Below are 24,670 nucleotides of genomic sequence, written 5' to 3'. Positions count from 1 at the left end.
GATGAATAAACTTTTAAATATTATTTCAAAACATGATATAATAACAGTAAATTCATATTACTTCTAAATCACCATAATAATTATTATAGGTGATCAATTATGCACATTTTATTTAAATTTTTATCACAGGTCAATACCAATGCACATGATTAAAGGAAACTACCAAGTTCAACATTTAAGACTTTTCTAACTACCATGTCAGATAGACTTTTGTTATCATCTATATTAAGGAAATTTTATGTATGAATTAAAATTATTATACTGATTATCATGCAGCAGTATAAAAGCAAGAGTGAATAAATGGAATTGCATGAAGCCAAAATGTTTCTCCTACAGTGAGGCTGATAATAGCACTGACAGAATGAGAGAACATCTTTACCTACCAGGTAGAGGCCTAATATGCATAGCACAGAGCTTAATTAATTAAGCCATCCAAATCAACAATCCAATTATTAAACGGGCAAAAGAACTAAATACAGACTGCTCAGAAGAAATAAAATGGCCAACAGACATATGAAAAAAAAATGCTTGATATCACTGGGCATAACGGAAATGAAAGTGAAAACAACACAGATTCCATTTTATCCCAGTTAGAATGACTAGCATCAGAAATATAAGCAATAACAGATACTGGAGTGAATTTGGGCAAAAGGAAGCCCTAATACACTGTTGAGGAGAATGAAAATGAGCACAACCACTCTGGAAAGCATGGAGGATCCTCAAAAACTCAACAGAGGAAGGCGCGGGGTTGATGGGGTCCTAAAATGGCTGCTGGGCAGCTGTTTCCCAGTCAAAGAAAGGATGTGGAGTGGGCTACTGCCTCCTGGCCTAAATGAAAGTAATCTTGAGTCCAAATCTGAAGATGAAGCCATTCCTGAGAATGCCAGGTTTAACGTGCAAGCAGTTAAGGAGGATGGACCCAGTAGGAAATCAGATGCCTCAGAGTTCCCAGAAGATGGGCCAGAAACTGAGTGTGGGTCCAGGCAAATGCATATGAAGGGTGCCCCTCTGGAATTCCCATAAATACGTGGAATAAGTTTCAAGAACTGCAGAAAAAAACATTTTGAACAGAAAACTTCAGCCTCAAGATTCAGAGGGAGAAAAAGAAAGCGCCCCAGAAAAGATCAGTTGAAGAATGAAAAAGAATCTCATTAGTGAACAGTCCTCAAATGAAGCCCAGAGGAAGGAGCTTACTCAGTATTTCGTAGCCTACACGGTACTCAAAAGAAGGGAATGGAATCACAAGGAAGGGGAAATAAATGAACATAGGAAGAGGGAGAAAACGTAGTCATGAAATCCAACGCATATTTCATAACATTAAGAAAGTAGAAACAAGGGATAGGTTTTGAGGGCAGAGAGGAGAATGCTGAAAGGTTTGGTGTTGATCAGGATTCATTTTACTCATAAAATAGTTTGTTGAATAACAATTCCTTGGTACAACTAAAGACAAGAATAAAATTAATAATAAAATATTGTACTGCTTCTCACATCCAGAAAACAATGTGTTTCTGATACAGCATCAAATTATACTCTTACTGTTTTGTCTGGGCACAATAATGTGAGCAGTATGTATAAAATTGTATTAATGGGATGATTTGAAGAATGACGTATGAGCTAGCAAATTTTGTGGCTGCAAAAATAGCATTAAGCTAATAATTATTCCTGACATTTTATTTAAAAAAAAATAGAAATGTAAAAGGTCTGTTCGTCCATAGGAGTGAATGTAAACTTTTGAAGGAAATTTAGAAGTATCATTTACTCTGAACTATCGTAAAATGTAAAAGTTGTGTCCATTTTACTGGTAGTGCATGTAAACATAAAATTTAGTTTCCTAAGAAAAGTTGCTTCTGTTGCTTCCATGTGCTAATTGGCAATTATGAATTGTGTTTACGCTTCTTCAACAAACATGGATGCATTTGTATGGTTTGTTTGAGGTGAAAAAATTAAGGAAAAGATCAACTGATTTCTGCATGAATGATGTTTCAGGAAAGTCATTTCCGGAGGCCTGGAGATACAAAATATACTAAAAATATCCTTATTCCATTTCAAAGATAGATGTGTCAGAACTAAATGGAAGTCATTTCCTTTAGCCACTTTCTCAGTAACAACTAGTCACCCAAACTCACAAAAATGGGTCTCATAATTAATAAAGCTTTTCGATACAGGCTGCAAATAAGACTCTTAGCTTACTCCCAGATCCTCCTAGCTTACTGGATTCTTGTTACTTGAAAAAAAATCTAGCAGCTAGTGCAATCATATTCTAACATCTGCATTACCTTACATACATGATTTATACCTTACATACATGACTTTCTTCTCCAAGAAAAATAAATGAAGGGCAGTATTTTCTTTTCTTTAGGTATGTTTGAAAGTCTTACTTTCTTCTGCGTGTTATTTTGCAGCACTATTTATAGTACCATGAGTTGATTTATAATAAAAGATAACAGTAAGATTCACTTTACTTATGGATACAAAATATGAAAATAATCAAAGTGGGTATTGAAAAATGATATAAGCCAAGAAAAGAACTTTCACCTCAGAGTTAATGAACAGGCCATCATAATAGTGTCTGAGTTAGGCTCCAGTGACTCAGTAGTATTTCTAACTACTGGGCGGGGGGCAGGCGGGCAGGGAGGGAATTAGATTAAGACTGCAGTTTGAGGACAGCCTCAGTACAAAAGAGAACTGGATATGGCTGCACAACCTTGAGCTACAATTAGAAGCTCACGTGGATTATGCCTAGCCATGTGCCAACATAGAGAGTAAATAACCACCACATAAGAATGGACACACAGGGAAGTGGTTAGATTACCTGCTTAGTAAATACAAGGCCATGAGTCCAAACTTGGAACTACAAAATATAAAATAAAATAATGTGCCAAACCTATTTCTTTAATAAACATTTGCACGGACACAATTATGTTCATAGCACATATGTTAACTGGTTCTTTCATTCAAAATATATTTGTGGAAATAATTTATTCTATTGATGTACTAGTTGTTATTTTATATTTATGTAGTAGCTATTCTAAGGTATGAATATGGTGCACTGTATCCACCCCCTTAATGAGAGATTTTTCACTTTGGGACTATTGAAAGTGATGTTGCTATAAGCAAATATAGCCAAATGAGGCTACATCAAATGTAGAACCTTTGCATACAAAAGAAACAGTAACTTGGGTACTGATGTCTGTGGCCTGTAATCCTAGCTCCAGAGGATGAAAAATGAGGATCACAGTTTGAAGCCAGTCCAAGCAGGAAAGTCCCTGAAACTCTTATCTCCAATTAACCACCAAAAAACCAGAAGTAGAGCTATGGCTCAAAATGCAGAGTGCTAGCCTTGAGAAAAAGAGTTGACAAACAGCATCCAGGTCCTGATTCCAAGCCCCGTGACCAACAAAAAGAAAAAGAAAGAAAGAAAGAATCCGTCAAAACTTGAAAAGACCAAGTGAAATGGGAGACAAATTATTGTAAACTGTGCATTTAATAAGAAGCTAGTACCCAGAACTCACCACTCAAAAACAATGATCCTGAGCTCCAGGGAGCTCACATCTGTAATGCTAGCTACACAGGAGGCTAAGATCTGAAATCTAAGATCTCATTGTGAAATAGTAAGGAAAGGATAATTATCCTCTCATAATTATCTAGATACTTACCATAAATCAAGAGTTAATATACAAATATAATCTTTTGTCTGTGTTCCATCCTAATAGATTGTGTTATAATTATATCAATATTGAATTAAGCACTATAATAAATATGTATTTAAATTTGTTCTACTTAGGAAGATCCTTTGTGATTCTAGGATTTTAGAAATTTAATATAGATTTAAATTTGTAAGTTTACCTAAACACAAATAATAGAATCTTGATTTATATTAGTCTGAGACTTTTTTTCTTAGCAAACTAGAGAGCGTCAGATAAAACTATACATTAGACTTATTGCGAAAGAGCCAGAATCTTATGCAAGTATGTGTTGCCCTTCTCATATCTTTTTCAAAGGATGAGTTCAAATAGCAGTTTCAACAAAAGCTACCAGCTCAGATCCGTTGCTTTCCTTCAGCTAGTGAAAATAACTACTCATGCCCATCACCTTGATTTGTTCTCCACCATCTTCAGTGAGCTATAAGCCTCAAACACAGTTCACGGAGCACCACAAAGATGTTCAGGCACCAAATTCTAGTCCCTAACCTGTCATCCAAAACTTAACAATGTACTGGCTCTAAGTAGGTATCATGTCCCTCAACAATCAAATTACCCAAATAATTCCCTATGTTCTTAATTACAGTTTCATATGTAAAATAATCTATTCTCTCAAAAGAATTTATAATTGAAATTATTTTGCATTTAAATATTGATGAATAGGGAATTTTGCTACCCCTCCAAATTCAGAAATGTGCAAGGAACATTGTTCCGTTCTTAACAGAACATGACAAGGCAGGAAAAGGATAATATGAGACACACTGGAGATAAATGGCTACAGCTAGGAAGTAGGATCAAGCCACTGAAAGAAACAGGGATACAACTCAACATAGAGAAATGATCTATGGCCATCACTTTCTCTTACCACACTGAGCAGACTAGTATTTGAAGAGCAAGGATAAAAACAAGAGTAGACACATGGCTTAAGTATTTGAAGAAAATATCTAATGACTATTGTAGCCAAAGGAACTAAAAGGAAGCACATCTCAACCAGTATTAGATAATTCAAAGACATATGTAAAATTTGAGTGCTTTTAGAAATATGTGCTTTATTTCTGTGATTAAGGGTGGGCTTCTGCTTTACAGGGCATAATTTCAAAAACTATAAAAACATCATGCAAATCACTTTTTAAAATGAGTAATGCATGGAGAATCCCACTGTATAATGACTATGCACTATAGTTAATTAAGCCTTGTAGGGTTGTGCCTTTTGTAAAACTGTTGTTTGCAGTGTCTAAGACTTTACATGATACTTCAGCGAAGTATACACTAAATATGCTATAATAATTGTATGAAAGTGCTGTCAAAAATAAGTGTACTTACTAAATCATGCTTTACTGATGTTGTGATTTGCAGTGATAAAACTGTGCTCTGGTAATTTTCTTTGGGCCACTGCAGCATATGGTGCTAGATGCCAGAAGCAAATCAATTAATGAGAAAATTAACACATAGGTATTGGCTTAGTCCATTACGGCTGCAGCCAAGGCTTTACGTCTGTCTCAGGAATGAATTTTAAATGCTAAGGTTAATGTTATGCAAAATTTAATATTGATCATTACTAATTATGCACAAACATAACACTTGTGGGGTTCTGTACAAGGCAAGTGTGACTTTTGTGATTACTTTCTCTTTCCCTTTCAAGTGACAGGTATGATAAGTAAAAAAAATAATTATCCAGTTCACATTCTTTACCAGTGACTTTATAAAAAATTATGTTTTACATCCCATTTATTAGTTCCAAGAATAACAGCAGGCTTAACAAACCAAGCACAGTCTAGACTCGTCTTTTTGCCCCAGTATCTTAAGTGAGGAATAAAAACTGAACAATGGAAGGCTTGCTCAGCTGAAGGTCATCCTGCTTATTCAAAGAGTCTTTTATAACTAAGCAATTTACATTTCACAGTGCAGGTTTTTCTAACACAATTGATGCCACTTTACATTTTATAAATTACTTTGTGCTGTATAAATTAAAAGAATGAAATCAAGAGACAGATTATACAGGGAACAAATTCCAACTCTATCAATGTGAGCTTGTGGCACAGGGGTGCTACCTAATCTCCCTAAAACCAGGGATTATTTCCCTCTGTAATGGAAATGTGTACAGTATCTACTTCAGAGAGTGGAGGGGTGAATTAAATGAAACACTCCGCATGCAGTAATTACCACAACGCTTGACACAAGCATTCAATAAATGTCTTGTAATTGTTCTGTTAGCAGCTCAATGATATAGTTATCACAGTCATCACTATCAATGATGAAGAAATTTGAACAAAAATTAATTAAAATGTCTTTCCCAAAGTCATGGATGTGGAAAGTTACAAGGTTAGAACCTGAATGTAGGAATTAGATATGTAATTGCTTAGTTCCTCAGAGCCCCTCCTCAAGACAGAGATAGGAGAAATAAAGATTTGGATTCATTTGATGGAGTATGCCAGATTGATGGAATTTCCATGTTTAGTGATAATTTTCAGGTTTATTTTGGTTCTATACAAGAAAAACTAATGTATCATCTTAAGAACAAACACCTTGGAATTCTTTCTGGATTGTCCCAATACTTTAAGTTAGATATACATTTGAGACACTGCCTTTTCATTCACTTAAAGGAACAGAAAGAAAAAAAAGGCATACATCCTTACTAAGACGAGGAAAACCAGGAAAAATGGGCAAGCAAATTTGAAGGACACTGTAAGATGAAAAAGCATTAAGATGAAAGCTAACCACTACAATTGTGCAAAAATTCAGAGATTTCTAGCAAATTAGAAAGTACAAATCTTTTTCGACATGGGAGGAACCAAAATCCAACCTGCAAGAAACTTTGCACATATTAGTTCTATAAGACTTGTCCCTACTTTATGGCACAGTCTTGACCCCCAAAGCACCTCTCAATTTCCCCAGCTGCAAACTTCAATTCTCATTTTATATATTCTTTCCACTCTCTCCCAAAGTGTTTAAAGCAATAGTTTCAGAGAAATAAAAGATATTTTTATTGGAGTGTTGACCAGAAAACAAATCAACAACAACAACGAAAGTTCCTATAATGGTTGTATGGGAGATGGATGATTCTGGGAAGTGCCTGGCAAATTGAAAGAAATCTAATTTACCTGCTTCAAATGAGATATTAAAGTTTGCTTAACATACAAATCCAAAAGCATGACTAGTAATAGAGATAAGACCATGTCATCCTTGTTAAAAACATGAAAACAATTAACAGATTTCACTGACTTTTCAGTGGCCTTATAAAAAGCAGTTTGAACCTTGACAAGCAAATCTAATTTTGCATGGACATTACCTCTGATAAAATGGACTGTTTTTAAATGCATTTTTTAATATCAAGGTCACAGAAAATTCTCCATTCTCTATTCTTCTACTCTTCATTTTCTTTTCCACAGTTTGTAAAATCCAATAGATTATTTTTTAAAATATCTTAAGTGCCAACTAATCCATGAGCTGGCTGTTATGAATTAATTAAGGTAGACACATTCTGTATTTTCAGAATATAAATTTATTGCATTATAACATGATGAAAAAATCTATCTTCTCACCACTAGAACCACAAACTAAATACCTGCAAAAATCTGTCTGAATGTTAAAAGCACAAGTATGGAAGAACATCTGGCTTGAATTCTGATTTTCTCAACTAAAATGAAGTATTGTTAATTTTTAAGCAGGAGCTAAATTCATGTTACTCATTTTCAGTCTGAAAGACTTAATATATACATAGTACAATTACACAGTTATTGTCCATGATAGTGTCTTCAAAGAAGTGCTATGAGTTTTCCCCTCTGTAAAAGTGCAATACAATGTTTCCTATAACCCTAAAGGGAAAATAATAATAATTAAAATCATCATAATAATTAAAATCATTCTCATCCTATTAATTTGACATGTACTCTCTTTATAAAAGATGTTTGATGGGGCTGGGGATATGGCCTAGTGGCGAGAGAGCTTGCCTTGTATACATGAGGCCCTGGGTTCGATTCCCCAGCACCACATATACAGAAAACGGCCAGAAGTGGCGCTGTGGCTCAAGTGGCAGAGTGCTAGCCTTGAGCAAAAAGGAAGCCAGTGACAGTGCTCAGGCCCTGAGTCCAAGGCCCAGGACTGGCCAAAAAAAAAAAAAAAAAGATGTTTGATGTCATTAGATCTCTAGAAGGACATAAAATATGGTAAATCTGAACAGATTCAGGAGATAGTTCTATTAAAAGATGACTGTCAGTAAAGTGATCCTAAAATTAAGGCTTGGAAAGCTTCAAGTAGTCATTGTACAAAAGGATACAATTGGCCAGGCTCCAATGGTTCACACCTGTAATCCTAATGAATCAGAAGGCTGAGATCTGAGAACCATGTTTCAAAGCTAGCCAAGGTAGGAAAGTCCAAAGGGTTCTTACCTCTGATTAACCACCACAAAACCGAAAGTGGCTCTGTGGCTCAAATTGGTAGAGCACTAGTCTTGAGTGGAAAACCTCAGGGACAGTGCCCAGTCCTGAGTTCAAGCCCCACAACCAACAAAAAAGAAAAGAAAAAAATTTAAATATTTTAAAACATATGGTAAGATTATTTTCAGTCAGTAATTGCATTCAGTAACTAGAATAAGAGATGTCCTTCTCGTCCCTCTTCCTCACCAATGCAATGATAGTGAATTTGTTTTATTTTGTTTAGCTTTGCTCTCTTATATACCAAAATTCTACCACTAAGCACCCAAGACCGGAAATGTTAACTGCAATATAAGATGGGACCCACCAGTCTCCTCCCATCTTTGTGCTTGTCCATCCCTAGCACTGAGACTATCCACAAGTACACCTCATGGCAAAGGGATGGTCATGTAGCTCCAATCATGACATGCACAACCCAAGCCAATTTAAGACTCAAATGAACTTCCTTAGATCTCAGAATTTTACTTATATCCCACACTAACGGGTTTGGGGGCTTGGGGGTTTTTTTTGCAAGAGAAACTGAGAGCTTTGATTGTTTACAAGTGGTTAGGGAGTGATAATCCGAAGCAAAAACTAAACAGTGGCCAATTCTTATTGAGTGCCATTGTTAACAAGATAATTTTTGAAATTTGCTATAGGGATGATAATTTTTTTCTGCTAAGGCCATTTGGATAATTATAACATCATTGAGGAACCATAAAAATGACCCATACAGGCATATACCTGCAGTTATGAGACTAGAAGCATATGACAAGTGTATGACGTTGTTCTGTCAGGCACTGCACATGTTTTCTGGCCTTATGAAGCTATGGGCTAGTCGTGTTCTGTTCTTGGAAATCAGTCTTTAGAATCTCCCTTTTGGAGCCCTTAAAATTAAGAATTTTCTCACAGATATGCAGTCTCCTTAATTCAATTTATTTTCTCAACAATATAGCTTATCTTAATATGCCTGTTAAACACATAAAAAATTCTCTACATGGTATGACAGTAAATAGCACAGAAGGAGGGTAATTGGGACAAATAACAGTAAGCAACTGTTTACTATAAGAGAGGAAAATATATCTGGAATTTTGAAGGCATCTGAAACATGCTCATGATGCAACCAGACTTGCTTCTGAGAATTCATACATGAATTTAATATATTTCTGTAGAAAATGCATCTTGCTGGATGAGAGGTTGACTCATTACTCATTATGCAATGTTAGTTTACTTGAATGTTCCTTCTTAACTCTTGATGATTTCATGACTAACTACAATCAGCTCTCCACTTTCACCATGCTAGTCACAGGAATCTGGCTAATTCTTTCCATTTCAGCATAGTTATTGAGGCGGCTGAGCAGTATTGTAATAAAAGACAAATAAAGCTCAGTGGATGTTTCTTTTTGTTTATATGTTCCCCTCAGCACATGGTACTCTTAAGAGTCTGGGGTTTTTTGTACTTTCATTTTACATTTATTCTTTGGTTGAGTGTTTTTTTTTTAACTGTATTTTTTTGTCTTTTCTTTTTTGGTACTGGGGATCAAACCCAAGACGTTGCACTTGCTAGGCAAGTGCTTTGCCACTGAGTTACATCCCAGCCCTCATTTTACATTTATTTTTGAATGTCTTGTAATTGTTGAGCCTCAGTCATAAAATCCTGTTTACCATCAGGCTTTTCCCTGCTCCCAAAATAGCCAAGCATAGCACTTCTGTCATGATGAATTTTATAAATATTACATAGAATATCAGAAGCTAGAACAGTTGTTACAGATAATGTCTCTAAATTTTCACAGCATATTGTGTCCTTAGTCACAAAAGCCAAATTGGAGGTGAGCAAATTCTTTGATCTAAAAACCACAGAACATTAACCCTACTACACATGGATTCTAAGCAGACGTATTATTGCAAATCTGACATTGTTGAAGGTGTTTTCCCGGCACATAGAATGATCATAAATGAAGGTCATAACAGTTTTCTAGATGTCTTTACAGGAAAGGTCACAGCTTGTACAAGATAGTTCAGAATGCCCTCAGTCTGAGGAAAGGAAAATGTGTTGAATGTACTGATATCTTTATCATCTTCCCGAACTGTGTTTCTTCCTGGCTTGTTATTTATGCTTTGTCTCAGCTCCAAGCTGCCCTTTTCTGCTTACAATTTACTCTCTTTGCCAGCAGTGGCTATCTCCAAGGAGCTGAAATTTAGTCTCCACTCTGACTCACATGTGTGACATTAATGGGTTTTATTTGCATTATTAAGACAAATGATTGGGAAACCTATTGCATTTAATGATAAAGTGTGTCCTAGCTATAATTCATCTAAATTAGAAAAAAGATACACATCTGAAGAATTGCCCTGTCCCTAATATCTTTGTGCTTCTATTCCTTCCTCCTACATAATCCAGAAAATAAGATGAGAAGATTAGAGACTGAGATCTCCAACGGTTTCTCATACAAGAAATATGTAGCTTTTCAGAATTTCCATGGAAGCCACAAAGAGAGATACCTCCCTAATCTCATGAAAAATTGTTCTGGAACTCTTTATCAGTAACATCTTTAATCAATAATACTCATGGATACATAGTGGTGATATTTAATAATAAGCCACAGTAGAGTTAGATATGTGTATGGTGATTAGATAAGATCCCTTCATTTCTATTAAACCTTGAGAAACAACCTCACTTTGTATTATTCTTTCAAAACACAATTGTAACATAGTGGGCCAAATTCTTATGCATAAAGCACAGATGTGAAAACTGAAGCCATGCACAGTCACTTAAGAATCTCTTTTCAAATCTATTGCAAACACCCAGACTTTCAGTTTCCACCACAAGGTACAAACTGTATCTCTGAGGTCTGTCTACAGGAAAGGACAAAGGCATGCACCTGAGCCTTTCAATTCTTGGCAAGAGTCTGTAGCCCTTCTGCCCATCTAAAAGAAATCAGCTGCCTTTGTGTCTTTATAATATTAACTATAAATTCTTCCTGTTTTCTGATTGTGTTCAGATGGATAGCTAAATAAAATAATCTATTCTGTGATTGTGTACCTTAAAACAACCTCTTTGAGTCTAGAGAATCAAAAGTCGTTTTGCAACTGAATGTGTTGGCAGACAGGAGGATGGAAATTAAGTAAATTGCCTAATCAAAGGAACCAAGGTTTGCAGGCTCAACATTAAAGTTTTAATGACAGGGTCTCACTGGGGTCAGTCCTCTGATTATAGGCTATTTTCCTAATCTATTACCCAGCCTACATTTAATTCACCATAAGAGAAACTGAGAATCATGTTCTGGTGAATTCTTTTATTCTAGTTCCTTTTCAGCTGTCTAAGTTACAAGGTCTGAAATAAGATTCATTCTTTTACCATTTCTAACCACAAATCTATAAGGAAAAACAAGATGTCAGTCAAATTATATATTCCATAGACGTATGAGTTTTGCTTAGCGTAACCACTCCTGTCTTTCAATTTTGACACTGATTAAACCATACCAATATCAAGACACATGAACAATTTTTAAACTTGACAGAAATTTTATTCTTGCTGCTTTTTAAACACAAGATGAAATCTTTGATAATGATTTCAAAGAATTGATAGGAATCTAGACCTTCTCAAAGGACACTTGAAGGTATATGAGTAAACCCATGAAGCCAAAGTAATACACAATTTCTTTTCTTTTTCTGTTTCACTTTTTTTTAAAAAATAAAATCAGTATATTGCAGTTTGAATTGAGAGCCTCATGATTTGTCAGCCAGGACTCCGCCATTTGTACCACATTTCCAGCCCAGCTCTTTGCTGGTTATTTTGGAGATACAATTCCTTAAACATTTCTGCCTCAGCTGGCTTTGAACTGCAGTCTTCTAGATCTCAGCCCCCTGAGTAGCTAGGATTACAGGAATGAGAAGCCAGAACCTGCTCAGTAATGTGCATTTTCAAAATGGCCTTCTGATCGTTATAAAGAGTCCATTTTGTCAAAACATCTATCTTCTTTATGCCCCCATCCTACCCATGCCAGAATAACTGGCTAAGGTAAAAAATAGTAATTTAAAAGAACAAGTGAAGAGGATCACAACAGCTCAATGACTGTGTACATAGGATCATATAAGATGGTGCTAAGCAAAATGAACTCCAAGATATGGAAGCAGGGGGGTTTTCATCGTTGTTGTTAATTTTAATGTACTATATGAAATTATTTCTTTTTTCTTTCATTTTTCTTTCCAGTGGTTTATCCCCCGTTGTCATGGTATTTGATTGTGGTATCCTAGGTATTATATACATGTTTAACTGAATTAGGGAAGGGAAGGAGAACATCAAAATGGTGAGACAAAGGACAAAAGGTGAAGCAATGCAACAGTAAAATTCACAAGACAATATGTTGGAAATTAACTGCACAGATTGGGCAGGGAAGGAAAATGGAAGAAAATGAGGGAGGGGTAACAAGTTTGATGAGAAATGTACTCACTACCTTACGTATGTAAGTGTAACCCCTCTACACATCACCTGGACAATAAAATTAAACGAAAACAATACAAAACAAATAAAAGAACAAGTAAACTACTGAGCATTTGCATTTTTATGTCCAGAATTTTCCGGACATAAAAGTCAAATATATTTGCAATTTCCTGTGTAACAAGTTGTGATAAAATTTGAGGAACAAGTTACAATTCATTACCCTCTTATTATTATGTGCCTATTATATTTCTAAAAAGTCCGAACCCAAAGATTGAACACCAAAATATAAAGATACCAACTGCCTAAACTAATTACAATCCAAAGAAATTAAAATCCTGAGTGTTGAAATGTTGAAAGTGGAATCCTGAAAAATATCAGACTGGCCATAACAAACAGCAACAATTAACATCTCAGTGCAAAAATGTGTTTATGCCATTTTCTACCTTTTCATTACTTCCAGCTGAAGAAATTCCATTTTTAAAGGAATTAATGCTGAATGAATCTTGCTGAAAAAGCTAGAGAAGTTACTGACTTCCTCAAAAGTAGTGATATATACTATAGGCTTAAGAGGACATTAAATTATATTAGTATAGATAATTGGCATTGTTCTGCCATGTAGGTCTCATAGTTGAGTGAATGTGTCATTGTTTCCACATCCCCAAATAACAGATGGGCTTGGCACGAAGCGCAGTGCAGGTCCACAGGGAATCCTCTCATCAGTGTACACTGAATCAGCGAAAAGTATCAAAGGTAGCAATGCCATGTAGAAAGTCAATGTTAAGATGTGCTCTGTCAGAGCCATTTTCTTCAGAGAAATGACTCATCATAATGCAAATCCTCATATCATGCTTCATCTTGATAACTAGGAAGAGCTTCATGTCATCTGCATAAACGATCCCTGTGTCACTCTTTCATAGTTAAACTTCCTTTTTTATTTTCAGGGAGTTTGTTATTTTTCTTTTTCTATTCTTTTATATTTACTTATTTATTTTAGTTTTCCTTCCTACTCTTTATAATGGGCAGCCTTATTTTTCTAAATTACCATTAAGTAGTATTTTTTTCCATCTATGTAATGCATTCATTTCATCTTCACATCATGTCTATATGAAAAATAAGTTATGCTCAGACTTCTTAGAGATCTCTAAGGTATCTAATGCATGTCTTGAAAATTTGATTACATGAGCATTCAAAGGTGTCACAAGTAAGCATTATGTACATAATATAAACACACGAGAATTTCTTAAATTAAAAAAACTTTTTAATTTTTAATGTCCCTGTGATTTTTTAAATTTTAATTTAATTTTTAATTTTTTACCACCCAGTGTATTTACCTGTCAACTTATGCACACATACTAGCTCCCACAAATGAGGGAAAACATGCAACCTATGTTTCTCTGGGCCTCACATTCAAAGAGACCAAGGAAGATATTCTTAGTAGAAGAACACAAAGGTGCAATACCTATATGTACCTGATCATATAAAATATTTATTGAGATGAACTCCAGGAAATGGGAACAAGAGGTTTCTTTGTTACAGTTTTCTTTTCTTTTTGTCTTGTTTGTTCACTTATCTGTTACCCCTCAGTACATCACCTTTATAATAACAACAAATAATTCTATAGAAAAACATATATATACAAGTATATATCTGATATATATATGCCATATATGTATATGGAAACACTTCCTTGTGTCTCAAGGGAGAACAGGTTCAGAAAGGGACAAAAAATTCTAAATTTGGATTTCAAAGTATAAATATTTTTTGTTTATTATCTTATGAGAGACCATATTTTCATATATATGATAGTGACAACCTTATTGCTTTTCTACATACACACACACACACACACACACACACACACGACAGTGGACAGGGCTCAAACATTTGTTTATAGTCCCACTAACCAATTTCCTATGATTTCTCCTAATTTCTTCACAGCCTTGAGCAATCGAGGTAGTTTTATTTTCTCTCCTGGTTTATTAGTTATTTTTCATCACCTGAAATAGCACTGGGGGAAAAGTGGTAGGGAGAACCTTATTTCTGGTAGTATACTTTCCTTCGAGCTAAAATGAAACCTATTGCTCAAGTCCCAGAGATAGCACAAACACAGAAACTTAATTTCCGGAGGTGACTCAAGGCAGGAGCTAATTCATTTTTAGACCTGTAGTGGTACAATGTAAAGAAGCTTGCCAGAAACTTAAAGTGACCCTTGGAAAAACTCAGTATGTTTGATCTGGAAAAATATATTGTCCTCCCTTTGGGACTAGGGTTGCTTCAACTTTCTGCTTTTTATTTATTCAATTTCTCAGCAGACAGAAATAGTAGAACAATTTTTAATCGTAGCAAAAAATAACAGTAGCATTAAAAAGTAAGTTATTTGTGAAACAGGAAGATGGCCTAGATTTACGGGGAAAATAGCTGTAGGATGAAGATATTATTTTTCTGAACTATCAGCTGAAGCCCATCTGTGCACTACACTCTCTGATGTCTTAATTCTGAATCTTATTAATCCAAGGCTCCCCACAAAGGTCATCAAACACACAAACAAAACCATTTGTTACAGACAGAGATTAGGAAAAATATGCACAATTCACTGCCCATCCGGAAGAGCACTATGTATAAATTCTTCTAAAAATTATTATATAGTAAAGCAATAAAGTCATTCAACCAAAAAAAAAAGTTTGACTTCCTTTTTCCAATTTCTATTAAGCTTATTCATCTCTTACTGTGTATTTCACTTTCAAAGTAAATAAAACTCCCCTAAAATGAAATGGAAAGAAATGATAAAGATCTGTCTTTATGACAAAGAGAATAATCAATCAGACTTGTTTTTAGTTTCTGAGCACATTTAATTTTTTTATAAATGTTGAGTAAAAATCTCACAGAAGAAGAAAGAAGCCTTGAAAATGGAAGCTTTATTTGTATGTGTACACAGATTCTCGATGTGATGTAAGTGAACACTTCCATGAACAGTTCAGGAATGGGTCTCCGTAGAAGAATACAAGGTTCTCAGGGCTCTTACAGAGCATCTCCCTCTGGGGTTGTCTGGAAAATTGTTTCTGCCCTACAAAGCTATGAGATGAGATTCTCTGGAATTTCTAATGTCAGAAAACACATGACACAGTTCTCAAACAAATGGTACAAAGAAGGAAAGTACTTGGTCTGTAGGAGAGTAAGCTACTATTAGCTGTTGAAATGATTAATATTACAGAATAAAGTGGAAAAGGATCATTTTAAGAAATATCAAAAAACCATCAAAGCCCCCAAGTACTGCCTACACTCCTGTACCAAAATTCCTTTCACAAAGAATACCTGTACTTATTTAGACTACATATATGCTCCAGGTCTTGGGATATACCAGTGAAATAGGCAGACAGTGTCTTCCTTTTGATACACCTTACATTTTCTCAAACGTTGTCTTGGACCCATCCAGGCTACTACACTAACAAGATACTGTAAACCGGATAATTTATCAGCAACCGAAATTTATTGCCCACAGTGAGAGCTGAGAAACCCAAGGTCAGGTTTCCCAAAGGTTGAATCTCTAGCACGATCTTCCTTTCTTCTTCATAGATGACTCTTTTCACTGCTTTCTCCTACATCAGAAGGGGCAAACAAGCTCCCCCAGACCCCTTTTATGAAAGTACTGATCCCACTCACAATGGAGAAGTCCTTATGGCCTAATCCATACCAAGAAACGGAGAAATAGGGAAGAAGAAAAGGGATAATAGCTCCCAAACATTTCCAAAACTCACCAGGGTCAACAATATTAAACTTAAGGTTTGATTCCATGATGTGCCTTCCAGTTATTCTAGCCAGAAATGGAGATTCCCAGGACTCCAGGCAGCAGTCCCATCCCACAGCTTTGTCAGGTGAGGGAAGGGTAACTATTGTTCTCTTAGATTAGAATTACAAGCTGATGTTGCTGCCCTGATCATTTCCAGATCAACCTTGCTTTCCTGTTTGCCTACACACTGCCCTCCTGGGGACTGTCTGCAAACAACCTGCCACTGTGGCAGAGCTCCTCATGGAACTCCAGGCATCTCCTTTGGATGCTAATATAAGGGGAGCGATGCTTGCCCCTGCTTTTCACTATATACATTTGAAGAGTTGGCAACACATAATTGCCATGGCAATTATGGCCGAAATAACTACTCAAGAAAAATCTCTTAATATCACACTAAGAATTTAAGTTTCAATTAATGAATCCAGAGTGATAAACATGGAGGAAGATGCATTCACACCTTAGTAGAGTCTGAAAAGGAGTGAACACAAACATATTGATAACTAAATGAATAGGACAATCTCAGTATCAGGCATTCTGAAAACCCTAAAAAGCTAGGAAAATAATGACAATGAAAGAGCTTAGAAGTACCTTTTGACAAAGATAAAGCTTATGCCTGAAACATAAGCAATCATAGGAACTTCACATAGGAAGATAGTGTGCAAGAGAAATCCAGGTATAGAAAATGAGTCAAACGTATTTAGAGAAGAATATTTAGAATATTTAGTGTGGCTGAAGTAGAAAGGGTAAGGAGGATTAAGAAGGAGGTAGATAGAATGAAAATGGCTACACTGGAAGATTATAAAATGTTTATAGTATATAGATTATACAGTCATAAACAGGAGAATATAGCATGGATTATAACAAAATAAGAGAAGGAAAAGAGAAGTTTAAGAAACACCTAAAGACAAATATTGGCTGTATAGGCACATGGTAAGTGATAAAGTTTGGGTTCCACTTCATGGACTACAGCTATTCTAGAGATGAGCTCATTGAATGACTCAGACATTATAGAGAGGAACTCATGGAATGACTCATAAGTTTTTGGTTTTTATAAATGGCTCAGTGGTGGAGCCATTGTCTGAGACAGAAAACTCTCAGGAGAGACAGTTTGCAGTGAAATTTCCTTTGATGTTATTAAGTTTGACATGCCTATTAGACATATCCAAGCAGAAATATCAAGAAGAAAGATGTATCAGTCTAGAGCTCTAATAAAGATATGAAAGATAGAGACACAATTGTAATTATCACATATATATATTTATCATTGCATTTGGAAAGGATCAGTCTGGATAGTGGCATAAGGAGAGATAAGACAAGACAAATCCCAGGGATATTCTACAGTTAAAGGTTAATCATAAGGAGAAGCGAGCAAAAGAAAAAAGGGTGGCAGAGAGGAAGCTGAGAAAGAATAGCAGTGAAATAGAAAAAACAGGCAGAAGTATGATGCCGGGAAAGTGAAAAGTGGACCGAGGGATGGGTGGAAACTGCTTCTTATTAGAAAGTCAAGAAAGATGAAGACATACAGAATACAAAGGCAGTAGTGATTTTAGCAAGAGATGGAGAAGTGAGTTCATGGAGAAGTATATTATTGAAGATGGTCATAAGTCTCTAAGCATCTCGTGCTTGAACTCAATTATAACATATTTGTGAAACACAGAATATCCAATAGGCAATCAAGAATTGAACTTTCCTGAACTTGTGTAAAATGCCAGGAAAGACGGTGGAGAAAAAAGAGAGAAGGAGAGGACATGGTATACTTTAAAGACATGGTCTGGAAATTGTTGAGAGTCACTTGTGAAATCCAATTACATGGCCATAAAAGTTGGAAACAGTGTTTATGAACACAAACTGTCTACTACAGAACAAATAGTTGATTTCCTGTGCTAAAAAGAGGAGGAGAGATGATGATTATTGAGTAAATGGACACAGCACAACATGCTCCATTATATAAATACTTAGAGTACTTCTCTCTCAAGCACCCAGCACATTTCCCTGATTTTCATACACATCCCTCATAGATATCTCATCTGCTTTAACAAAAAATATTGCTGTATCTTGTGCTGATGGCATACCATGTAAACAAAATCACTACATACATATGCAAACTATGTATATCACTTTCAAACATTTTTGAATAAAACATTTGGTACAGACATACTTAAATTGCAGAGTTTGAAACTGTCATATAACTAGTACTAATTGGACAGTAAAAATGGATAAAATTATCAACCTGGGCCTTGTGCTTGAAGGTACACCCAGGAGTTAAAAATAAGATCTGCACCAAACAAAATCAAAAGCACAGCACAGATAATGACCCTGATGCTTACTTCCAGAACAAACACATGTTGAATAAAAAGAAAAATGCCACATCTGTACTTTGTTTCCATGTGTTAGGTATTTGAATCTGCACGTCCAGTAAACCATGTAACATTATTAACTACCTAAAATCAGAATCCCACTTCACAGGTGAAATTGTCAGAGGTCAGATGTGAGTCACATAGAGAAAACACTAGTTGTGCCCTCTTGTCATATGCTTGTTTCCTGATGTGGACATGCTCTGTGCTACCAGGTAGAGCTGACTCTTCTCTCCATACTTCTCCCTTTCCTCTCCATCCATCCCCACCGAACATAGTAATCTTTACTTCTGTCATGAACAGTGAGAACACATATCTTTTACATGTGTTTGTGTTACCCTACTTTCTCTAGAACGGAAGTATGATGAGGAAAAAGATTGTGGTTTTCTAGTTGATCACCCAACATTAAATACATGGCAGGTGTTTCATAACTCATAGAATACATGAATGAGTGAATTAATGCATAAAATAGAGCAATATATAAGTGAATGGAAATTATTAAAAAGACAAATTATTAGATTGGAACTTACTGATATTTTTTCAAGAGAAAGGGTTATTTATTTGCTTTTCTGTTTTGTCCCATGCCATTCCTGGAACTTGAACCTGAGTGCTGTCCCTGACTCATTTGCTAAGATATAGTGCTCTATCACTTTGAGCCACAGTTTCATTTCTGTCTTTTTTGAAAGATAATTGGACATAAGGGTCACATGGACCCTTCTGCCTGGACTAGCTTTGAAGCATAATCTTCAAATATCAACCTCCTGAGTAGCTAGGATTACAGGAGTGAGCCTCTGGCACATGTCGGGAAAAGATGTTTGAAGGCAGTATGTGGTAAAGAGTAAAGTGTTTCTAATGATAATATTTCATCCATTTGAAATGAATTTTTCATTCACTTTTGAATAATGAACTAAGGAAAGTTATTTATATTTAGCGTGTATGTCACAAAATAAAGCAAATATGGTCTCTGACAGTAGTATGACATTCCTGCAATAATATATTTCTTATTCTATCTATGAAAGTCACTTTCTATTTTGTTTCATGTAAAACATGGTGTCAATGATGTGAGGGAATTTGTTTGGAAATCACTACAGAAGTTCAATTTCTACCTCTGATCACTATTTTCTTAATGATTTGTGTTTATGTAATTTATTATCTGTGTATCTTTGTAGCAATAATGATAAAGCCCATCAAAATGACTATTTAAACCCCAAATCTGAGATTTTGCAAATTTCTGTCTCTTAATGAATAAATAAACTAAAAAGTAGAGCCTGTGTTATCCAAAATATGGATATCAAAATTTTTTTCTGGGACCAAAATGATTTTCTGAATATCTACAAAGTTTTTTTCATAAAATTACAGCTAGAACAAGCATCCTTCCAAGGCTCTCACTTCCATTCTTTCCTTAGCTGCCTTCAATATTTAGAAAAGTTATTAAACTATACTATGTCCACCTTTTGCATGATTAAATCCCAGGTGATTAAAAATTACATGTGGTGTTTTCCTTTTCTACCAAGCATACTTTAACTGATTTATTGAATCATGTAACCTGAACTAATTTGTTGTACAAATTGTCAATCTGATTGTGGGTTCTTAAGTTCATGAGAATTTTCAAATTGTCATGATAACGAGTAAAATCCAATAATATTTTAAAGCCATAAATCTATACATCAACTTTAGAATCAGATTCTTCTGATGTAATTTGGAGAAAAATATGGTATAATTTAATTCATTGCTTGATTCTTAATTGATTTAGTATCATACCTGAATACCATTAAGGAGAATAAAACTTTGTCCAACTCTAATAATATTTCCTATTTTGACAATGACATTTCAGAGATATTTTACCCAAAAGTATGGGCCATCTCTGTGATGTAGCTTTCGATGCCTGCTACCATTGAACAATTATTGGATGCTCACTTTGTACATAATTTAATAAATTCTTGAGGAGGTGAAAAAAATTTAAGATCAAAAACTTAAACAACATTGTCTTTAAGGAAAAATTTCTATTAAGTGTATACTTTAAATCAATTACTTCTATACTTCAATTACTTCTCCATCTCCTATAGATCAGCTTTCAAACTACCATTATTAAACTATCACATACCTCATCAAGCTCACCATCTCTAAAACTTGTCTCCCTCCTAAAAGCTTTCATTTTTCTATACATCATTTTTGTTTTCCATGCCATTGCTTTCTCTGTCATCTCAAAATTCATTTTCTGGAGCTATCACTGATCATTATTATTATATACATCTTGGTTTTTTTTTTCAGTTATTAGAGATTGAACTCAGCACTTCCTGCTCATTAGGAAAGTACTCTAGCAAAAGGACCAGTCCTTTTGCTGTGAGTTTGTGTGCCTAGACAGGGTCTTGAACTTCTGCCTAGATGCCCTCAAACTACTATTCTTCTCTGCCTCCCAAGTCTCTGGGATTATAGGTATGTACCACCATATCCAGTATCTTTTTCATCATTCATGTCAATTTTCTCTGGCAACATTTTGTTCCTGGTACCTGTACAGTATGTTTGATAATGAGAAAATATAACTTCTGCTTACTCTCAGTTTTCTATTTTCACAATCAACCTTTCTCTAATCCAAGGCCCCATAAAGTGCTTACTATACTAGTTTGTGAATTGGGCTCCTGGCCCATTAACACATCTCAATCTAATTGATTCCACAAAGTAACCACTGTAACTGAGAAATATAAATCGTAAAATATTTACATGATTTCCTTTATCCAGTGGGTCATATCAAAAACTAATTCAGTTGAAATTGCCTGACATAGAGTCTTCCTAATCTTACCCTTCTCATTCTCCTAAGTGACAAATATATAGTATACATGTACACAGAAATACATATAGTATATACATGTATATATACATGTATATATAGTATACATGTACACAGAAAAGGATTTATACCTCCAAAATATGACAAAGTAGGCACACATTTCCTTTTCATAAGTACAGCTTACTTTGTGGGCACATAGAAATATGAACACAAAAACTATAGGACAGAAAGATAGACAGCAGAGAACACCGACTAAGGAACTCTAGACCCAATGAGTACCATGGAAGTAAGGCAACTTGATTTCTTTTTGCCTCAGGTATCCAAGAGCTGAAGAAACTGGAAACCCAGGAAGATCTACAGACATAGGAATGGAGAGAGTTGTTCAACTAATGCTTAGTTGAAATAGTCTAGTAAAAGCAGTAAAAGTGTTTAAATGGACCTAATCTGTTTCAGCCAGATATCACAAAAGCAGAACTGTAGCCACACCCTCTCCATGTCACCAAAAGTTGAGTGTGTCACTTATCCTCCCACATTTGTGTAGCGATAATGAAACATTCTAACACATGGGTCAGAATGATGTCAAATAAAGCCCAATTAAAACCTTCATTATCACACAAGAAATAACAATGCCTTGCCTCATCATGGCCCTAGTGGAAACCAAATGGAGAAACAGAAATCAAACTTCAAGGATCAACAGAGACTTGATAAAGGTGGACTTCTGCCTCCATAAGCTGTTATGAGATGGCTCTCCAATGGAACCTTGAAATAGAGGGTTTGGTTATCTTGCAGATATGGACAAATTCATTTTGTAGTTTACATGGAAATGTAAAAGACCAAGAATAGCCAACATAATAATGGAGAAGCATAAAATTACAGTACTGACACTAGATAACTCTATTAGCATAAACTAGAGTCAACTGATCCTTGACAAAGGAGTCAATCTAACTCAAAGTAGAAAGGATGGTCATATTAGTAAATTGTACTGGAACAATAGGATGACTATATGCAAAAATAAAATTTAGACCATTACAATAAAAATAAGTAAAAATTTCCCATAGCCCTTAAAATAAAACAAAAAAATGTATAAATTCTTGAAGAAAACTAGGTATCCTTGAGTTTGGAGATGATGTTTCAAATATAACACCAAAAATATCATAACTAAATAAATAATTTATAGGTTAGATTTCAGTTAAATTAAAACTTATTCTCTGGCTGGGCGCTTGATGGCTCACCCCTATAATCCTAGGGGCTCAGGAGGCTGAGCTCTGAGGATCACAGTTCCAAACCAGCTTGACAGGAAAATCCAAATGACTCTTCAATTAATTTACAAAAGCCAGAAGTGGAGCTGTAGCTCAGGTGGTAGACAACAGCCTTGAGAAGAAGAAGAATATTTTAATGTCCTCAAGGACAGTTCCCAGGTCCAGTTCAATCCCCAGAGCAGAAACACACAAAAAAATTTAAACAAAAAAAATCTCTCTGTGAATGGTACTATGTGGAGAATGAAAAAGAATAGCTATAGATGGCAACAAAAATATTAGCAAACTCTGTTGAAGAATTGCTATTTAAAATATACAAAGAAATATTGAAAGATACTAAAAATTAAGAACCAAGAATGGTGGTTCATACACATAACATCAGTTACTTAGAAAGTAAAGATTGTTATATCATGGTTCAAGATTTACCTAGGAAAAAAACTAAGGAGACCCCATTCCAACAAATAAGATGATGTACTAGCACACATCTTTTATCTCAGCTGTAACAGAAATATAAATAGAAACTCACAAGCCAGCTCTGAGCACTTGAAAACAAAAACAAAACTAAATCAAACCAGGTCTGGTTGAATAGTTTAAGTAATAGAATGTCTACCTAGCAAATGCAAGACCTGTGTACAAATTCCAATATCACCAAAACAAAAAAAGCCACCTGAAAAGACACACAGATGGTAAATTAACACATGAAAAGATGTTCAACATCATATGTCATGAGAGAATTGCAAATCAATTTCAACAAATAAGTTGATGTGCTTACTCAACATCTATAATCTCCACATTTGATGTACCTATAATAATTGCTAGCCTGAAACATGGACAGCCACAAGACTGGAAGAATGTGAAACACTGATGCCTTTCTGGAAGTAATGCAACACGGTACTGCCATTTTGAAAGGCAGTTTATAAAATTAAATATGTTTTAACTATGAGATTCAATAGTGACACTCCCCGAAGCATGTTCTAATGACTTGAAATGTTTTGTCCACACAGAAACCACAAGAGGAATGTTTTTCCTCAACTTTAGTGACAATATCAAAAAATGAAAAGCAAATATCCTTCCATGAGATGATGCATGTATTTGGCCACCTGCATGCATTCCCAGATAATTGTTATGAGGGATGATCCATGAATACTTTTGTATTACGTTTATGTAACATTCATGAGATGACAAACTGAAAAAATAGGTGAGTGGCTATCAGGGGTTGTAAGGACAGAAGTGAGTGTCAGTGTAAAAGAGCATCTTGAGGCCCCTGTAGTGATCAGTGGTCTCTGAGCTTGTGAGTGCCTATGTGAGCATCTGGCTGTGATTTTTGAACTAGTGCTTGACAACTTAGTCCCATTGGGCAGAACAGGGGAAACCATATGAGAGATCTCTTCGTCATCCCCAGCTACTGCAAATCTAGTGATCTCACAATAAAAATACATTTAAAACCAACTTATGAAAGAAAACCTATCACATTCATCCCCTTCATAGACGCAGCATGAAAACTTAGAAAGCCTGGGTGACTCAGAATCACCTACAAAGTAACATGCTTTCTTTAGGACAATCCGCTTTAAAGAAGAACGCATTGGATAGTCTAAGATCCTATTTACAAACTACCATTCATGGTAAGAGGCCTCCTGAATAGCGCAGGTGGTTATTGCTCAGATTCTTGCCTCTTGCTGCAGGTTATTTTTGTGTAAAGGAATCTGTGAGAGCTTCTCCTGTCACTCCCAAAGTATAAATGGAAAAATTTCACCAGGAAGCTAATGGAAAACATTTCAGGGTATCCTTGTCATCAGTTTTATTCTGCCTAATCGCTTGTGGTGGCCTAATTGTTGGCAGGCTTTTGTCTTCCATGGATATTTTCCACTTTATTTTTTATATATTCCTTTTGATAGAGCTAAGTTATTTTGACTAAGTTCCCAGTATCT

At 35.3% G+C, this 24,670-nt stretch overlaps 1 pseudogene; it reads left to right on the top strand.

The window, feature by feature from the left end:
• Positions 1-801: 801 nt before the first annotated feature.
• On the top strand, positions 802-16,241 carry LOC125345650 (annotated as a pseudogene).
• Positions 16,242-24,670: the final 8,429 nt, after the last annotated feature.

This window comes from Perognathus longimembris, chromosome 2 (genome assembly GCF_023159225.1).
Source record: "Perognathus longimembris pacificus isolate PPM17 chromosome 2, ASM2315922v1, whole genome shotgun sequence".
NCBI lineage: Eukaryota > Metazoa > Chordata > Mammalia > Rodentia > Heteromyidae > Perognathus > Perognathus longimembris.
This window is presented reverse-complemented; position numbering and strand designations above follow the sequence as displayed.